The sequence below is a fragment of the Pundamilia nyererei genome, unplaced genomic scaffold (assembly GCF_000239375.1).
Source record: "Pundamilia nyererei isolate P.nyererei 1_Seehausen unplaced genomic scaffold, PunNye1.0 scaffold00016, whole genome shotgun sequence".
NCBI classification, from domain to species: Eukaryota; Metazoa; Chordata; class Actinopteri; order Cichliformes; family Cichlidae; genus Pundamilia; species Pundamilia nyererei.
Genome location: NW_005187417.1, coordinates 1395515 through 1415723, shown reverse-complemented (window position 1 = coordinate 1415723; position 20209 = coordinate 1395515).

Sequence of the window (20209 nt, the reverse complement as noted above, 5' to 3'; positions counted from 1 at the left end):
GAAAAGGGTTAAGGGGAGAACACGAACACACACACACACAGTCAGGGAGGGATTAAACACTATTGGATGGGAATGTTTGCAGGTTTATGAATATGCATAATGGGGGAGAGGGGTTTAAATGGGTAGAAAAGGAAGGGAGGGGAGGAGGGAAGGAGATGAGAGGAGGAGGTGGGAACAAGGGATGAAGAAAAGATAGGTAGTCAGAAAGTGAGAGAAAAGGAGGAAGAAGTGGAAGCGAGATGGACGAATTCATAAAATAAAGAAAGAAAGAAGGGACGAAAGAGGGAGAACTGGATGGATGGATGGATGGATGGATGGATGGATGGATGGGCGTGTTCGGGCGTGGTGCCAGTCCCAGGATGGGGGGACCTTTGGGCAAGGCATCAGGGGAAAAGAAAAACAGATGGTTTGTGAACCTTTTATTAGGCGTTGATAGAGAAAAACCCCCCACAAAAAACATAATTAATCAAGCGCGCCCTGGAAACAGCAGCTATTTTCTATTGCTGCACAGTTTTCTGGGAGTGTGTTTGTTTTGTGTTTTCAGTTTATTTAATAAATTACTTGGGTTTTTTGGGGGGGTGGGTCTATTTACATAAAGACATGCACACGCAGGCTTGTACTGGCTGAGGAAACTCCCTTTAGGCTTATTCTAACATTTGTTTTTAAATCAAGTCATTTCATAATGGCCTTCCAGTGACTTGAGAAACAGGAAAATCAAAGCTTCTCATAATTAAACTCTTTTTCTGATGAACACCTACTTCTGCACCTACAGTCACACTGAGATTTATCAGCACAGAACAGAGGAGGCATCACTGACAACAGATAGGATATTGATTAAGTCAGATACAGCATGAAAAGAAGCAGCTGGAGTGGAGGTGGACTGCAAAGCAGCTTGCAGATGTGCAGCAGCTGTGGGCAGCCCAAAGTATCTTAAACATCTTGTCCTATTTGCGGTTGGCCAATTGGATGTGCAAAAGAGTATCAGCTGAGCTGCCATCTGATCTGGGATTGCAGCTGAGCTCAAATGGCCTGTCTTAACAAACATTATGACATCATCAGACAGTAGTCACAATTTCCTGTGACTGTACAAAAGTGACGCAAAGTTAACTGTCTGTATGTGTGTGATGCCATTACAAGAAATCCACGTATCCATCGAATTATGATTGTCAGTGTGAAAGTTGTAGTTTGGAAACAGTCCATTGTAAGCAGTAGCAGTGCAAATACTGTTGTTAGTGCTCTCTTAAATACACTGTGTAATGTGAACTTCTGTAATTTGGATACTCGTGTTAAATGGTGGCCAGTAAATGAAGTGATGAAAGTATAAAAGCCCCAACAACTGTAGAGGAGACAGAGCTAATGACACAGCAAGCTCAACTTCATAGAATACTCAAAGGTGTTTTCACTGTTGAAAAATGTTCTGTCTTTAAGTTTTGCCACTTAAACTCACTCAGATTTTTTTTTAATTACTTCTCAAGTGCAGCCGTAAATGTAAACGTTCACTTGTGCTCACTTTTCCCAAAACTTTACCATCTGGCAGAAAAGGCAGTCCAGAAACTCCCACAATTGCTCAAAATGTAATTCTTTAAACCTCCTCACTTTGAGAATATCGTTGCTCTCTAAAAATACAGTCAAAAAAGAAAAAAAAAGAAAAAAGAAAACCCACAAAAAATCATCCCTCCCTCACAAGGTGTCAACTCGAAACTGGTCCAAACAAATCGAAGCATACAAAGGCACAAATCCAAGCAGAAGTAGCCTCCATGCACACACAAACACAGTCAAACACACACCAACACTGAGACTGTAAAAGAGAGTTTTGAAGCTCAAGCTTATGGATTGAAAAAAAATCTTTTAATAAGTATGAGAGAAAAAAAGAAATGAAAACAACTGCCACACATGTTAGAGTGTGTATGCATGGTTGTAATTTTTCAGTCCATGCTGGAGACTGTGTGTGTGTGTGTGAGAGAGAGAGAGAGAGTATGTGCGTGTGTGACCTACTTTCACTGAACGGACATCCTAAAACACAACACCCTCTGATAAATCCATTTGCAGTGACTCTTTCTTGTTGCTGTAAACAGCAGTGTGTGTGTGTGTGTGTGTGTGTGTGTGTGTGTGTGTGTGTGTGTGTGTGAGAGAGAGAGAGACAGAGAGAGAGCTTGGTCCTATTTACAGGACAAAAGCCTTCAGTGACCCAATAAGCAAAACCCGAAATCAGAGAGTTTTACTGTGAAACAGCTCTGCTGCTTTTATCAACAAACCCAATTTTAACTCAACAAACAGAAAGAACCCAACAACATAAATTAGTTGCATATGTTTTATTCTTAATAAATACCTAAAAAGGCAAGAATGGCTTATACAGAAACAGCATTAATATCAAAGAATGTTTAATAGGGGTTTTAATAGTCTGCAGCAGAATTAAAGACACAAGAAGTGCAGGCCAAATCAGAACTGGACGTAAGATGAAAGGAAAGCAAAAATCCAATTACTGTATTGACACTGATCCTTTTTACTTTATAACTGTACTCCAGCAAGTCAGCAAGAACCTGTTCCCCAATGATAGAGCTGCAGTTATTAAAAAAAAAAAAGCACTGAGACCTCCCAAAAACTATCCTCATTTTCAAAATGTGCTGAATTTTACAATATGCAACTACACAAACACCTTAATGTCCAGTCATTTAAAAAAATGTCCACATTTAATCAACTTACTGAAAAATATGAAAGATATCCTTACTCACTGTCAAAATGTTTTCTTTTTCAAAAAAACAACGTAATAACAGGAAGTGTGAACAGTAAATGAATTGGTGCTTATGGAGCACTTTTAAGCCTCGTTCGCCCATTCATTCACCCAATCCCATACACATTCAGACATGCATGCTTTTCCATACATGAGTGCTTTATCTAACATTCACACACACTCCAAATCCAGCTCACACTGTCCAGTAACCCTTTACCCTTTCACTTTCCCCTTGGCTTTCTGGTAATACTTCAATATGAAAATAACAATATTGCAACATCCTCTTAGCACTGGGGTTCAGCATTATGTTTAGCATTACATGGTTAACGTGGAGTTATGTGGCAGTCTATCTCAGAGTTTGTCATCAAGTAAAGCAAAAGTATTCTAAAGATTAGTAAAATGAGTTGCTCTCCATGAGTAAGTATATATAATGTACCGCACTGAAAATAGTGCTACTATCAATTATTTCCCTAAAATGTTTCCCTCTCAGAACATATCTTCATGTACCGAAAAACAGTCTCCAAAAAATGTCTTATTTACCAGAAATATAGTTGTCACTTTAAAATATTCTATTACGGATATTTAAAAAAAAAAAAAAAAAAAAAAAACGCAACTCAACTTTGATCACAAGAACCGAGTTTTCACTTTCCAAAACTGTGACCAGCCCCTGAAAATCGAGCACCGCGTTAGTGAAGGCAAGCTATGACTTTAAACTCTGCTGTAATCTCGGCGCATCACCCGATTAACTAATCTGCATCCAGCTGTCAAATTTTACACAGGACATCCCCTTAAAGATGCTTTGGCCTGCCCACAGTTACACATCTGCAAGCCACTTTGCAACCCACCCTGACACCAGCATTTTCTTTCATGACTCGATCAATGTAATACCTGTTGTGACTGATTCCTGCTCTGCACTGTGCTGTGTTGGGATCTCCACCTGATTTAAATTCTGATTTAAATTCTTTCCACAAATATCCTCTTAACAAATATCCTCTTAACAAATATTTCTTTAGGCTAAAAAAATGAGAACACCAAATACTTCTCAGGATTTGGACGACTGGACTAACCAATGCTAGGTACCCATGTTTAGTTTCTATGGATGAAAAACAGATAGAATAGAGCCTTCGTGAGGTTTTGGCACCACAACATAGCAGTTTCTCTAGTTGCAGAATGATTTAGCATCATGTAGTTCACCAACCAGCCATTTTAAATCACTGCCTTAACAACACCCCCATACACACACATACAGGTGCCCACCAGCAATCCCTTTTAGATGTCCTTTTTTTAAAAACACGCTTTACCGTTTTGAACATTTGGACTTTAAGCCTCAAACTAATTAACAATTTCCTCCGAGAAGAGCTTAAATGAATCATTAGTCAGAAATCCATCAGCACCGCCAGTTTTTTCCCAAGGGATGCATCAACCTGGCATTACCTGTACAGTCATTTTAATTCTAGTTTTCAATTTTTTTCTCTGCCTTTCTTTCACTTAACACAACTCCCCTGACTAAACGGGAGACAGGCCCTAATTGGAGAAATATTAGAAACTATTATTCCTAATTAAACATCACAGAACGCACTGTCAGAGTTGGACTGGCTGAGTGATTTAAGACGCGCTGAACCTCTGGCATCGTAACAAAGTCTATTAGCGGAGACGGACGAGGAACGCTTGAAATTGGCAAGCAGACGAACAGGCACAATAAAACTCTGCCAAGGTTTCACTATAACAGGTGTGACGGTGTGTATGTGTGTGTTCATAAAGTATGTGTATGCTTGTGTGACTTTACTGACAAAACTCCAAAACCTATATACAGTATATGTACAACTTGTTTTATGTTGGTCATATATCATGACATTTGATACAGAACCTCAAAATGAAAAGCTCTTTATGTGTTCATTGTATGGTGACACCTGTGTTCACTGGTAACAGCAAGAGCACTTAACTGTGCTTTCCAAACTTGTAAACTTAAACCAACCTAATTTTTAAAATGTACAACAGACAGTTTTGTCTTGTTGATGTATTTTTGACAGAAGACCTCGGTTTATGTTAATCATAGACACACAGCCAAGTGGTGGAGGATCTCCACTTTGGTGGTGTCAAGATCACCTGTCTGCTTTTTGCTCATGAGGTGGTTTATTTTACTTCATCAGGCAGTGACCTCCAGCTCACAGTGGGGTGGTCTACAGCTGAATCTGGAGCAGCAGGAGTGAAAATTTGCATCTCCAACTCTGAGGACATGGTTTTCAGCCAGGAAAGAGTAGAGTGCCCACTCCGGGTCAGGGGTGAGTTGCTGGCCTGTGTGGAGTTTATGTATCTCTGGGTCTTGTTCCCAAGTGAGGAGAGCAGGAGACTGACAGATGCCGGCAGTGAAAGCAAAGCAGTTTTTAATGATTACTGATCAATCTAAGTTTCTGCCCTCACCTATACCCATGAGCTCTGCTTAGAAACAGAAGGAAAGCCAGGCAGATACAAGTAGCAGAAATCAGCTTTCTCTGGAGGGTGGCTGTGCTCGTTCTTACAGATATGCTGAGGAGATTAATCATTTGAGAGGGCCAGAGAAGATCTGCTACTTCTCCCCATCAAAATCAGACAATTGATGTGGTTAGGACATCTGAGTAGGATACCTCCTGAGGGCTCTGATTTGAGGTTTTTTGAGAATGTCCTGTGAGGAAAAGAAATGCCCAGGACACTCTGGAGGGTTTACTCTCAGCCTGGGGGTCTCTGCTGCAAGTGGTGGCCTCCCAGTGGGTGGGTGGGTGGATGGATGGATGGATGGATGGATGTACACATTTCACCAAACTTTAACCTGATTAGTTGTATATCTTTTGATCCTCATTAATCTCAAGAATTATACAGTGTCCAATAATGTATTGTTCTTGAACAATACCTAGGTACACAGTGTGAGTTTATATAAGTGACGGCTCCATCTATGTCTAAAACATGTCTGTAGGAACTAAATATTCATAACTCTGTCTGTCTGAAAGTGTACAGACACCTGGACATTCCAGCTATGAATGACATTTAATCATATTATTCCAAAATTCCAGTCACTGTTTTGCACAATGGTGTCCCAGACTCTAGGAAGCAATGTATGTATAACACCTGAGCTAATGTTGTCCCAACACTTGTGAGTTCACACTCTCCTTCTGCTTTACTGTCTCTTAGTCCCAGCATGAAGCCTCCTTGATGATTTCAGGTTTGGGTTTATTGGTGCTTTATGGCCTCAGACCTGCTGTCATGCATAATAAAAAACACGGGCAACTACACATATTACTACACATTTACATGTGAACCAGGCAGGTCTGCACAAAAACACTCACACAAAAGCTTCATTGTCATTCTGCGCTATAGTGTCTCCTACAATTTAACGGTACAACACAAAAATACAAAAAAAGACTGACACGAGCTGCTGCCGATTGTAAAGAGTTAGATTCAGAAACAGCATCAAAATAAATAACAGCAAAAGTGTGAAGGAACTTCTTGACACTCGGGGAGGATGTAAAATACTTCTATTATAGACCCGCCAAACCCAATGCCGTTACATCCTCTAACTGCAAATCTGACAAAGCATCTTCTCAGCCACCTTTTCCCTCCCCTCATGTATTAATAGATTCATGCCAATTAACACTGATGAGCAATAACACTAACAAGTAACCTGTGCTAGAAAAAGTTAATTTTTTCTCCTTGCTCAACCAATCAGGGAAAATAAATGCAAATGTGTTTTTCTGTGAAAGTGGTGGAAAGACTGAATCGATGAATGCTTAAAAAAAGTCAAGTAATCTACACACAAATATTGTTAGTCAAACATTTTTACCTCCAGATTACATTTTGTTCCAGCCCGTCATGCAAGGAAGTAAATCTTGACTGTTCTGCACTGAAAGGTAAGCAGGTGAATTTAAAATAGTTGTTTTTACTAACGGTAAATACAATCTTTGTCTTATTAAAATGAAGTGTTTGTCTCACCTAAACCACATCTCAACATCATTTATTTAGGATAGCCATGACGTCTCAATAACCTTAGCTTTAAAAGAAAAAAGAGTCCTTTCTACAAATCTTTGCACAGAAGGTTTGGTATGGCTGAGCACTGAAAATAAAAATACATTGCCATTGAACATAATCCAGGAAAACAGTAGGAATGTCATACAGTACCTTATTGAAGACGAATGGTGGTCTAACTCTTCAAATGGGGGTTCACAAAATATTTAGTGCTGTGGCTCCATTAACATGCTGTTATCACACTCTCAGCATGCCGTAAGAACTGAGAAGGAAAACAAAAGCAAAAATCTTTCCATCCAACAAATATTAACATTCTGACCACACAGCACTCAAGCCTAGTTTTGTTTTATTCCCTTTATGGGGAAGGACTTCTTAGGAGTCACATTTTAACAATGTTTTAGTTCTTAACTGTGTAATACAAATTTCACGTGAGGAATAATTGGCTCAATGTTAAGCAAACTCAAGCAAGCTAATACACCTACTTACACTGGCATATTAACACAAACAAACAATAATGCACAATCATTTTGGTCAAAATCATTCATATTATGAATTAAATTGTCACGGTCCCAGGTCTGTGACCCAGAGTTTATGCATTTGGACTTTTTTTGATTCTGGTTTCTTAAATATTTTAAGGTTTGTTTTGGCTGTTGTTGCTGTATTTCTGCTATGTTTAAAATTCGTATTTTCTGGTCTTAGTTTTGTCATCTAGTCTCTGTGTGTGTTGGTTCTTGTTTTACTTTCATCATGTCCTGCTTGGTGTGTATGTTCAGTTTTGCTCCCCTTGTCTTTTTAGCCTGGATTAGTGTCAGCTGTGTTCTCACCTGTGGACTGTTCCCTCATTATTCCTTCACCGTATTCATTGTTTGCACCTCCCTCTGTTCTCTGTTGCATTTTCCCTCTTTGTAGGTAGTGCTTTTGTCTGTTTCAATACGAGGAATTCAAAATAGTGATGCTCAGAAAAACTTGATTACTGTTACTACCAAGATAATCAAATAAATGCTAAGAAACTGGGATGTGTATACTTTGATAACTGATTGGACAATTGAACAGAAAAATGGCAGGAAACCAAACAAAGAAGTAAAAGTAACTGGAATAAAAACATTCAAAATAAAATAGGAAATTACTTAAACCGGACCCCAAAGCTATGGCAACAAATCTATTACTGGGAAACAGCTTGAAATTGGCAGTCTCCTGAGCCAAAGTCTGACATTTTTATTGAAACATCAAACCAACCCAAGCAATTCTCTCTGACAGTATTTCTCAAAGTTTGTCTTCGTGCAGAGAGACCATCTCTGTGTTCAGATTGCACAGCGAGGTAACAAATACTGGTTATATTTGAGCTTCAAAAGGAGCAAATACCACGCAGCAAATTCAAAAGTGTTACATTTTTTGGTGTCAGTAGAGTTAATTTTACTCTAAGTAGAGTCACATTCTTTTAATGGGGTGTAAAATGATAGTAGTTAAACTCAAGTGTTAAAAATGAGTGTTTCTATATCAAATCTGTAAGCGTTACAATGGAAAAATTAATTCTTGACCTCTTAACTCTGAACTCTTAAAGGGGCTATGACACTAATAGAGTAAATTCACAGACTCCGCCCCCCCAGCATCACAGGTTCTGACCAAAGCTGAAGCGAAGCCGTTTCAGAACATTTTGCTCTCCATATTTCTGAGTTGTTTGCCACACTTGGTCATTTTTTTCTGAGATTGTTTTAATCATTATTAGCTTTTACTTCTGTGGTTTTTTTTAGTTGAGACAAAACTATATGAAAGGCATTAGCCACGTTGCTCAGCGATAGCATAATGATCTGTTTTAGTTTACTGAAATTTATTGTTTGCAGGCAAATACTAAAGCTTGCATATGAATATTTGGTCAAACTTTTTGCTAACTTGGATTCACCCAAAATAGTGTTTAGATGGTGAAATGCTGGCAACAAAATTATAGCGCTACTTGAAGCCTGAAAACAGATTATTTGTGCAATTAATTATTGCTTTATTGGATATGTTTGCAAAGGTGGAACATGGGGAGAGCAGAAAGTTCCACAAAGTGATGAATGGAGGACATGTGCATTATATTGGAGAAAAGAGTAATGAGCATGCGGTTATTTGCATTGATCAGCTCACCTACGTCAGACCCTTTGATAAACAATATTGTAATGAAAGCGAGAGCATGCACATTGTTCCATATTGTTACATGTTTTAGAAAATGTTTTTAAATTGTGGTGTTGTGGTTCAAAATAAATGTTTTTTTTCCAGGTTCTTTTGGTTCTTTTTAATAAATTTTTATTTCCTAAGGAATTTTTAAAAGTTCAGAACAGTAAAATTTACACCTTTTAGAATTAATTAGAAGATAACTCTTATGTAGTTAAAATAAAATACTCTGTGAGAGTTAATATATAAAAGTTTAACACCTAGTTAGCATTAATAAGTGTTAAATTATCAACTCCAGACAGATTTGGTATTTAACACTAAATCAGAGTTAAGGTACTAACTCTCCAAAAAGAGTTAAATTAACACTCTCTCTGGTGTGGACATATATAGACACTTTAACAGTTTTGAAATCAAATCTGATTGTGTTAATTTGGCCATGCTGCATTTGCTGTGCAGGAAAATAAAGGACAACAGCAGCTAAAGGAACTAAAGCTAGCAAAGAAAAGATTCAGGGCTTCAATCTTTTAATATAGAGGAGGTTAAAAAAACAACAACTTTCATTTGTATGCAAGTGTCAGAAGTGGACACACACTGCCAGCCGTTCAACAGGTGCAGGTTTGTGGTGGAAATGTTGGGGGTGTTTGTGTAGGAATATTAATTTCCTCTATTTTTTTTTCTGTAAAATTGGCTGCTGAGATGCAGCCAGCTGATGTCATGGTCTCTTTCAAAAACCCTCTCATAATGCACACGCACTCCAGCTCCACTCACGTTTTTTTTTCTTAACTTTTTCCCACATATTGTAAACACAACCATCTCATATGAATCTGGAATTTTTCTCATTTATACACATAAACTACCTGCTTGTTTTCTCTCGCTTGCTCTCTCATACACACACACACACACACACACACAACCACACATACTGACCACTCTGATGCCAAAAAGCCAATTACCCAGTCTGCTTTTTAAACAGAGCGTGCTACATTAGCGTTGGGCTGTGTGTTTAAACAGGACTAATAGTTGAAAGGTTAATTGCTGGTGCAGCAGTAAGCAGTCTGTAGTAATCACCAGCTATTACCTCATGCTGTAATTACTTTCTGTAACACCAAGAAACTGGAGCAAGACATTTAATATATTTGACAGAAAAAAAGTGAAAACTGGCTGTAAACTAATGCATTGAGTAGCACTAGCAAAAAATTGACAGCAGCAAATGACACGATATAAATGTTTGTGTTATAGGGCAGCAGTATAAGCATTAATGTGTTCTGTTAAAGCTGGGCTAATGCAAAGCTGATGGAAAATGTAGAATATCCAGAGCTGATATGTCCATGCAAGATGCTCAGCTTGAACAAAAAAATATTTGTTATCACTTTAAGATCTTAAAAAAATCAACAAACTTAAAAACAGGAAGGATTTAATCTCTTGACGGGTCCTCCTGTTTCTGGCAAATCAGTCTGTGTATCTCAAATTATGACTTGATCAAATTATATTAGGGCTATATGACCAAAATCTCATATCCCGATATAAGACATCTATCATCTGATAACGATATAAATCACAAAAATTTTACATTTTCTGAAGATTCTGTGAATCTCGGGCAGCTCAACTTGCGTGAAGTGTTTCCAGCTGGGCGTCGTGTACCTGGCGTCGAGTGTTTTAACCGAAGCATGAAATTATACATTTTTAGACAATTTGTGACGGCCGCCGTTTTCTTTGTGAGTGTTTATTAGACGGTGTGCTGCGGGGAAAAGCCTGTTCTAACATTTGGGTCTAAGGTTTATTTTTTAGCACTTGATGGCTCTTTCTTGCTTCTCATCTTTCACGTGATTCAGGTTATTTTGAAAAGTCTCAACAGGATCTTGAGCTTTATTCTGAAAGGTTTATGTGGAACATAAACAGGCAGACACGCGATGGTTTTATCGTCATTGTTGCTAACGACAACGCATAAAGACAGGCTCTTGTCCTTCCATAGTGTGGTTATATTAAATATAAGAGAAAGAGAGAACTTTAAGAAATGAATATAGCCACTACAGTGACCATCAAAATAATGAAAAAATATTGCCATAAACTGTTTATTTTGCGACACCACGAAACAAACGATATCGTAAAATGAAATGATAGACGTTTTTAGATCGTCATCCGATATATATCGTTATATCGAACAGCCCTAAATTATATAATAGTGAATTATGGTAACTTTGTTTTCCTCTCTGTTAGTGTCAACTTCATTTTGGATTGAGTCTAATTATCTAACAATTGGTCAGGTTTTGCTGTACTTGGCCACATCATCTTCCAGTTGTTTTTGAAAACACCTAAACTGAAGAGTCTGAAGATCCATGCACACCGATGTCAAATGTCATGCATGTGGTTTTAACTAGCTGACATCTGCACAGCCTTTAGCAACTTTAAAAAGTGCCTAGTTTTTAGTACCTACTCAGGGCTCCAAGTGAGCTGAGTTGTAACATCAACAGACTTCATATCACTGATTGGCCAGGGAGTGATGCAACTCCTTCACAAGAATCTCCTCCATTGTTGTGTTGTGTTTGTGTCGCATGCCAGTGACATCACAGGACTGTCAGGTGACCTTGCTATAATGACCCCACTCACCAAAGCTGACTAGGGTCGAGTCAAGTGGGTGCTAGTGGAAAAGACCATAACCCACATCTAAACAATAAATGTATTACCTTCCAGGAGGGGAGCCAACAAGAGGGTAATCTTCACAAACATCAAGCAGATTTAGCTAACAATTCTGAGTTTGTTAACTCTGAGATGAGGGAAACTCCTGGTTTTCTCTTTGAGAATGACAGTTAAACTGTGAGTCAATTACCGTGGTAACAGACTCTCTGAACTTCACCTGCTCGCCGGAGGATTTTCTTCAACAAACCCAGAATTTCTCTTTGACTCCTCCCCTCCTGCTGCACCTGAACCAGCTGACTGACACCCCATTTCATTTCCTTCATAAAGGTGAAGTCAAAGCACAAAGCAGAGCAAAGAATTGGTTATTGGTGTATAAGGACTGATACAGCAATTACATCATAAATTTGTAATCAGCTCAGATTTAAATTAGTAGCCTCCATCTTTCTAAATCTGCAACTGTGGACAGTAATGCAGCTGTCACGCTGTTCCCTTGCATTTGAAACCTTCAGGCTACTGTACATCACCATTTAATGAAAAGATACCAGTGATCAGTAATCAATCATTTGTCATATTGTAATCAGCCACGTTCACATTTACAGCTAAAAGATGATGTGAGTGGCTTAGGTGACTGCAGATATAGACATTAATAGTAATCTGATTACATCTGTGATGAAATGTGTTCATGCATTGAGGTTCAAGTCAGTAAATGATGTCAAACTACAATTTGAAAGGTACAGTGTCTGAAATTAGTGGATCTGCCCAGTGACTCCGAACTGCATCAACCGTAGTGGATCAACAAATAAGGTCTGCATCTGAATCCGCTTGCTCAGCAGGAAGGCTCATCAATCAGACCGAATCTGAATCCAGTCATTTGCTGTCAGGTTACAGCTGAATAATTAGCTTTAAAAATAAATGTTAATATATTGGACAGAACAGTTTGGATATGGAGCTTCCAGGCAGGACGAAACATGCAAGATGACAAAGAAGATTCATGGATGTAGCGAAGGAATAGAATAGAATAAACCTTTATTATCCTACAGATGAGAAATTTCGGTGTTACAGAGCTCTTACAGCAAGGGAAAATAAAATATAAAAGCAAGACACAAGGTGGTCCTATAAACATAAGCAACTGAAGTTTGTACATACAGGTAACAATGTACAGAATGCAGAGGGTTGGTGTGATAAACATCATGGTGCACACTGGCACACGTTCATAATCCTCGGTTCACTTGGTTAAAATGGAGACTCTTAATTTACCCGTTACCACGATGAGTCATGGTATCAGAGCTCAACTGATGTTGGCTCTCTTTTTCCACTCATGCGTGTACTTAACTTGGAGTGAAAATACTCAGACTTGAATTAACTCTGATCAGCTGTTCTGGAACAGGAAACTCAAAGTTGCCGATCTCAGAGCTCAGAGTTTATTTTTAAAATCAAACCTTGTTGAAGATGCTTCCTGGAATATGGCCCAGGAATACTAGCGACTCAAGATAATGGCTAGAAAAGCTTAAAACAATCTGGTGGCTAGGGAGGGCTAAGCAGGAGATATTTATACTGAAGAGGTGATTGGCTAATTGGAAGCAGGTGTAAGTACAGCATAGGTGACGCTGATTAGGGCAGCGCAGACAAGGGAGTGCAAAGGAGGGAACAGCTTGGTGAAAAGGCCTTATTATTTGAAATAGCTTGGGGATGGCACTTGCCTTTTACATTCCATAGCTGGCGGTAACATAGACTTGACATAAAAATGAATGAAGCAACCACTTGGTTTCTGCACTCTGCATTTGAACACATATCTGCTAACAATCCCAAGTAACAGACTAGTAGTCTGTTACTAGTTTTTTGGTTAATTCACCAATTGTTGTAATGGTAGAAACTATCCAAAAAAGCCCACAATTATTTATTTCAATGCTGAAGTCGTGCGTTTTACTTTGGAGCCTTTGACCACTGGAGGCAATTTCACACTCAAATTTCAGTCATGGAAACTGTCACCTATGGTGGCTTTGTATTGATGGTGTAGAAGTACTGTTCTCAGTAGTTGTAGCATTAAGGGCAGAAGTGTTGGTTAAAAACTTAATATAGTATCCTTCACCTCCATATGATCGTCATGAGTCTGTTTCTGTGTAAGCACTGTAAACAGTTCTCTGTTTCCCCCCCTCGATTCACACCTGCCACACACACACACACCTTAGTAATTTCTCTCCCCCCCTCTCTCTCTGCCTCCACACCTTTGCGTGTACTGTAACATATGTGAAGTTGTCAGTTGTATTTCTCACAGCCAAGAAAACATATTTTAATCACATGAAAAAATCCACATTACACCAAACTTATTGATTTCCTCTTGGCAGTGTTTCTATATGTGTTTGTAAAGCATATGTTTTTACACATAGGAAGCACTAATTATGAGGCTATCCTTGTGTTTGTGCATGGCAACTGCACTAATATGAAACACAATTAATAAAACACATTAGGACCACCAGCTCCTTACTGAAATGTTTTAATTAACACCAGATTCCACATATTTAAACAAATACATGAATAAATAATGTTCTCTTTTGACTTTAGAATCATCTTTTAGTTCCTTTTAATTTTCTGTGGCATTTCCTTACTTATCATTTTTCAAGAGGCAACACTGTGTGATGTTAAAAGAAACCCGGTGCGTGCAACAATTACATTTTACTGCAACCAGTGAGAAACATGACTGGGTAAGAGCAAAGTGAAAATGGGCAGGCCTACAACCCTCTGTGAAGGAGTGCACAGGTTTGCACGTATCCGTGGTTCCACAGTTAAATACTCCAAATTGTTTGAGACCTGTCAAACAGAAATGATGAAACTAAAAACACATAATGCTGAAAGAATCCACACTGCCAATAACAACAAACTTTCTCATTGCAACATTTGACACATTGCATTTGTACTATTTTTATCTAAATACACTTCAAATGATTTGCAGATCACTGCCTTCTATATATTTTTGGTGGTCATTACAGAAGCAGTAAATCAAATTTAACTGCCACACCTTTTTAAGCCACACCTTTAAAAGCGCAGACTTAGAGGGATTACAGAGGAGCGGAAGATGGGAAAGAAGCAAGAAAACTGGGAGACGGAAGGAAGGAATGAGAGAGATTAATAGATTAGAGGGAGGGAGGGAGGGAGGGAGAGGGAAAGCGTAAGAAAAAGAGTGTGAGAAAGAATTAATGGGAGGCAGAGGAAGGAAGAGAGAGGCGGCATGAGAGAATGAAAGAGAGATTAATAGACGACAGAGGTAGTTCAGAGAGGAATGCTGACAGGTCTCTTTCAAGTGTTGGACACACACACACACACACTAACATACACACACAAGAACACGGAGCCCTGTAGAGAGCAGGTGTAGACGTCACTACCATCTGTGTATCAAAGCTTCAAATATTACTACTGACGTGTACATATATTAATATACAAGTAGTATATAAGCAGAATCATATGGACGTACACAGGAGTGAAAAAAAAATACTATTTTACTCCTCAGCTCCCCCTCTCTGCTCTTTTCTCTGTCCATCATCCCTTCTTTAATGTAAAAGGTAAATCAGTCTGTATACACTGCATCTAAACCCGCCATCTGTTCTGCACACGCATCTGTAATGAGCACTTAATACGCATACGCATCTCAAACTTGCTTTTAAGTTAAACCAATAAATTTACAGCATTACGTTTATTTATGGTTTATTAATTCGACCGTAAAGCAACTTCGCTATAAAGCCACCGGTGAGTGACAAGCTCACTGCTAGCTTTTCTCAGTATTAGATGTAGTTTGTCCCAACTTTTTCTCCGTGCAGTTTCATTCTTTCCAAACTCAACTAAAACAACTAGACATTGATGGGAAGATAGATGTTGATAGATACAACTGAATTTATATTTCACCTGCAAATTCTGTCTGACGGTCTGATGTTGATTGCAATCACTCTGTAGTTACTGCCAGTAGATGACCAGCTCTGGCTACAAGTTGGCTCAATAGGCTGCTCTTACTGCAGTGAATGGTGCTTATTTTGAAGGATTTGTTTGACTTTCCCTTTAAACCTTTCTTTCCATCCTAATTTGGTTAATGATAAAAATAAATGAGGTTTGTGAAATCAGGAAGAAAATCCTGATTTTTGGTGAAATCCACAGTATAAATCTATTGATACTGAATGCAACACAGTGTTTCTGAAAATGTTTTTACTGGCAAAAACATCAAAACTATTATTAGACTTTTTCTGGTCACTGTGGTGTTACATGACCACCATCCACCAAACCACACATGGCAGGTAGCTTACTGTGTGACTACACTGTAGCCTGTGCTGTTTCTAAGAGAAAAGATGGCAGCCCCTACATGGAAAAAGTCTTTAGTGATTGTACAGCGACTTCCTGCCACTGTGGGGTTAGGAAGTGATTTTTTTGGCTTTTGAGTTTTTCCCCAAATCTTCATATTCGGGGGTTGCTAAACCAGTGATTTCTTCAGAAAACTGAAGCCAAGGAGGAAATTATTTTCTGAGAAGTGAATGGTGTCTTTCCTACAGAGACGGGCAGCAGACCAAATCCTGTGTCAAACAGCTGAGAATTACCAGAGTCACTGAATGTCAATGATCAAGGATGAGGATCAGGATCAGAGTGTGGCTGGAATACTGAACAAGCCATGGGAATGTAGGACAGATACATCATGGTTTAGTCACAGTATTTTCTGTTCTATAAAATTTGGAAAAGTTATTTGGAGAAAATAGTAGATAGAGAAGTAAAGAATAACAATCTAATTTCAGGTGACTAAATTTGGGCTGTCTTGTTATTCGTGACAGAAAAAACAGTCATAGCACTGCATGATGTGCACTACACCAACGGTCCCCAACCTTTTTTGCGTCACAAATATGCCCGACAATATTTTCACGGACCGGCCTTTAAGGTGTCGCAGATAAATACAACAAAATAAAACTAGTACCGGTACCGAAAAAAATAAGATTTATTCATAACACACGTGAAAAGACCCAGGAAAACCGAGTTAACGATGAAAACGATAACAAAATAACGCTGAAAACTATACATTTCACACCTGAGCCTCAACTCTCGCGGCCCGGTACCAAACGACTCACGGACCGGTACCGGTCCGAGGCCCGGGGGTTGGGAACCGCTGCACTACACAACACAGCAAAGTAAGCTGAGGTACTAAGTATAGAGAAGGACTTGTCTTCAGGCAATAGATGCTACCTACACTTAAGGTCACAAGAAAATGCAAATACTTAAGGTGTCCTGCGAGAAACCTTTCGTGCTTAATGTTAAATATCTCATGGTGTGTGTGTGCGTGTGTTTCCTAGCTCCATAAATTAGAATGAGATGAATAGTTAAATATGAAAATATGACAGGCTTGTCGTTTGATGCTTGTTCACATTGACAAGAGACATCTGCTCTGGCCAGTGGAGAGAAGGAGTCGAGTTGTTTGGTGGAGGGGATTACACAAAAAACTTCTCATTTACATTTATTCCTAGGCATTTAGCCGGCGCTTTTGCATGCGCACAGTTGCATAAGTGTGTGTTCTTGTTGTATTTATGTGTGTGTCTGTGTGTGGCAGCTTCTGTCACAGGAGGGGATGAAAGGATGAGGAAGTCTCGAGAGAACAAACGGATGAGCAGACAGCGGATGATGGCACGGCAGGGACGGAGCACGACACTGGGTCGAATGAACTCTGCGGTGGCAGCATCGGGCTGATTAAAACACACGTTCTTCTAACTAATACTTTAATGAAATATTAACACAGTTAACTGTAATTAAATTAAAAGGGGAGCCGCCAGTGAGATTAGCGGCCATGTCTGAACAACCTTAGGAGGATAACCTCCCCCTCAAATTAATACCAGAGCATTAGCTTAACTGCTCTGCTGTTACACACACAGTCAAGCTCATAATGAGCGTGGATGCAGACAAATTTTAATTTTAAAAATCTTCTCCATATATGCAGGATGTGCAAATAGTCAAGTCTTTCTGCTCAGTGTGACAATATATCATCATTGTGTTAGCACTGATAATGAAGTCCAGTTTAGACTTCTTAACCTTTTAACAGCCACCAAATAACCAAACTGTGTAGGGTTTGAGTTGGGGCTTCAATTGCAGACTGGCTCTTTTAACCCTCTCAAGGCAGGCGTTGCAGATTTGCAACAAGTAAAAGCTAACAACCTGATTACCCCACATACATATTTTATGAGGGTTTTTTTTTTACTCAGAAGTACCACTGCAGGTATTCTTTTGTGCAGTAGCAACAAAAACTTAATTTGATCCTGAGAGGGTTTAATCTATTATTCACCTGTTTGGACCAAACAAATGGAAAATCCCTAATGGCAAAATTTATTAAATTTTGACAGTGGGTCAGCATGACAAATACCAGGACCAGGAAAAGAAAGAGCAGCTTTTATAGAATTCACCAAAGGTCACGTTCGTTCTTTATAGCTGCGATTTTCCTCACATGTATTTCCCGACATTCCTGAAAACGCCTATTGTTGTGATCCAGCCCTTACTGTCTCTGCTACATCATATCATATTACTGATATGCGGTACAAAATGTTATCTTTGAGGATGAAAATCAGTATCACAAATGTGTTTTCCAAAACACATTTGCCACCAATATTGGAAGGAACCCTTGTCATATACATGCACAGTGCATCTGAAGAGTATTCTCAGCGCTTTACATTTCGTTACATTTAGTCATGTTACACAGCATTATTTTAAACTGGATTAAATTTTCCCCATTAATGAGACGGTGAAAAAAATTGTTTGAAAGTCTGCTAAATGTATTAAAAGTAAAACAAGAACAAGAACAACGGAACATGTACACAAGTGTTCACATCCTTTGCTCAATACTTTGTTGATGCACTTCTGGCAACAATTACAGCCTCGTGTCTTTGTGAGTATGATGCTACCATCTTGACACTCCTACTTTTTGGGCAATTTTTTCCGTTCTTCTTTTCAGAGCCTCTCAGGTTCCATCAACTTGAAAGGGGAGTTGTTACTTATTGTCGTTGTCCTGTTGGAAGATGAAGCTCTGCCCCACTCTGAGGTCTAGTGCTCTCTATACATTGCTGCATTCATCTTGCCGTTGACCCTGCGCTATCTCCCAAATCCCACTGCTGAAAAACATCCCCACAGCATGAAGCTGCCACCACTGAACTTCACTGTAGGGAGGGTATTGGCCAGGTGATGAGCCTGGTTTCCTCCTGATATTGTGCTTGGCATTGAGGCCAAAGAGTTCAATTTTTGTTTAAGCAGACCAGAAAATTTGGTTTCTAGTTGTCTGAGAGTCCTTCAGGTGCCTTTTGGGAGACTCCGGGTGGGCTCAGCTGCCACGTGCAGGATAGGGCCACTCTACCATACAGGCTTGATTAGTGGAGTGTTACAGGAATGGTTGTCTTTATGGTTGTGTCTCCACTCTCCACAGAGTAACGCTGGAGCTCTGTAAGAGTTCAAGGAAGAATTCCAAACTTCTTCCATTTACAGAGGGTGAAGGCCGCTGTGCTCATTGGCACGTTCAATGCTGCAAAAATGTTTCTGTACCCGTCCACAGATCTGTGCATCGATACAATCCCGTCTCAGAGGTCTACAGACAGCTCTTTGGACTTCATTGCTTGTTTATTTTTCTTTTATAGCTATGGGACCTTTTATATAAACCGAGTGTTATCACGTCTAGTCAGCTAAATTTACCACAGGTGGACTCCAACCATGTTTAAACATACCTGACAGATGATCAGTGCAAACAGGTTGCACTGAGCCCAATTTTGAGTGTCATGGTGAAGGCTGTGAATATTTATGCACATGTTACACTTTTGTTTTTTATTTTTAATAATTTTGCAAGAATTGGAAGTTTTTGATCACTTTGACATTACGGGGTATTGTCTGCCCCCGTCTGGTATTGAGGTGAGGTGAATGTGTGAAGGTGGAACAGGTGAGGCTCTATGAATACTTTCTAGATGCACTGTATATTCACTTTTACAGTCTGCAACTCACTTTACAGAAAACGGTTCCAGTTAAAATGTCTTGATGCATGCTCAGTCATCCAGGTAAGTAGATCCCAAGAGGTTGATTCTGTTCATCTGGATGTAGTGTTTTCAGTAGGAGAAACATTTTTTGATCAGTGGTTGTTGATCAGTGGTCATGACACCTCACAGCCCATTGTTCCTTCAGTGGTGCTGGTTTCAGTCATTATGCAAATGTACTGTTTATTAGGTTGGGGAAACCTGCAGTCAGCTGAGACTGAGGAAGACACTTGGATGAGTGACAAAATGTTTCTCCCACAGAAAATGCTACGTCCAGATGAACAGAATCAACCTTTTGGGAGTTCCAGTTAAAACGGAAACGCTGCACAATCCTGATTTGAATTCACATTGACTTTAAGTTAACTTACTTACAGTTACATTCTGTATTTTAAAAACATAATTATGTAAATTATGTGAAACTGCACATTCTCCCTGTCTTGCACACAGACACACACAGGGTGATTGGATTACCGTGGTGTGTGTGTTATAAGAGGCAGATTTTTACTGTTAATCATGAAGGGTATTAGCTCTAATAATGAGTTGACTAAATAGTCTCTGAATGACAAGTAATAACATTAAGTGTGATTGCATGTGAGCAGGCACGTGTGCATGTGCGTGCGTGGGATAAGTCGGCCTAAACCTCCCAATTAACCAGAAATATTTGATCTGCATT